Source organism: Morone saxatilis, unplaced genomic scaffold (genome assembly GCF_004916995.1).
Source record: "Morone saxatilis isolate NCDOM2014 unplaced genomic scaffold, NCSU_SB_2.0 Contig20, whole genome shotgun sequence".
Taxonomy (NCBI): Eukaryota; Metazoa; Chordata; class Actinopteri; family Moronidae; genus Morone; species Morone saxatilis.
This window is the reverse complement of record NW_023339763.1, coordinates 14580423-14580997: the sequence shown is the minus strand read 5'-3', so window position 1 is coordinate 14580997 and position 575 is coordinate 14580423.

Below are 575 nucleotides of genomic sequence, written 5' to 3'. Positions count from 1 at the left end.
AACTCACCAGAACTCTTGACACCATTCAATCCACACAGGACATTCTGCAGCCGTCGCTACAATATATGCCATGTCCTATGAGCCTAACGTTACACTTAAGAACTTGGCTTTATTGCTACGACTGTAGGCCCTTGTCACAGTTTGCCCGATGTGACGTCGTTCACGTGGGCACCACAGAAAAGCTCTGACAACTGCAACTGCGCTTCCGTCACTGAGGGACGGATTCTACACACGTTTCCTTTTTCTCTCTATCCTTGATCTCGTAGTTACCGAGATATGGTGTCAACTTTTTTTTTTTTTTCAATCCAGTGAATCTGCAATGCGCTTCCGCTGATGCCTTTGATACTATTCCTCATCGCCAAATAAAATCGTCAGTCTCTTTAATCACCGCAAGACTGTAGTCTAATGTATTACAAAAGTGAACAGAACTCATAACTGCACGCAAACACTTAATGACCTGATTGTGTATTATGTGATACACTGGTATTACTATTTATTAGGATGTAAATGAGCCATTCTTACCTGTAGCCTCAAGGCGGCTTTTGCCAGTTCTGTTTTATATACTGTGGTCTTGC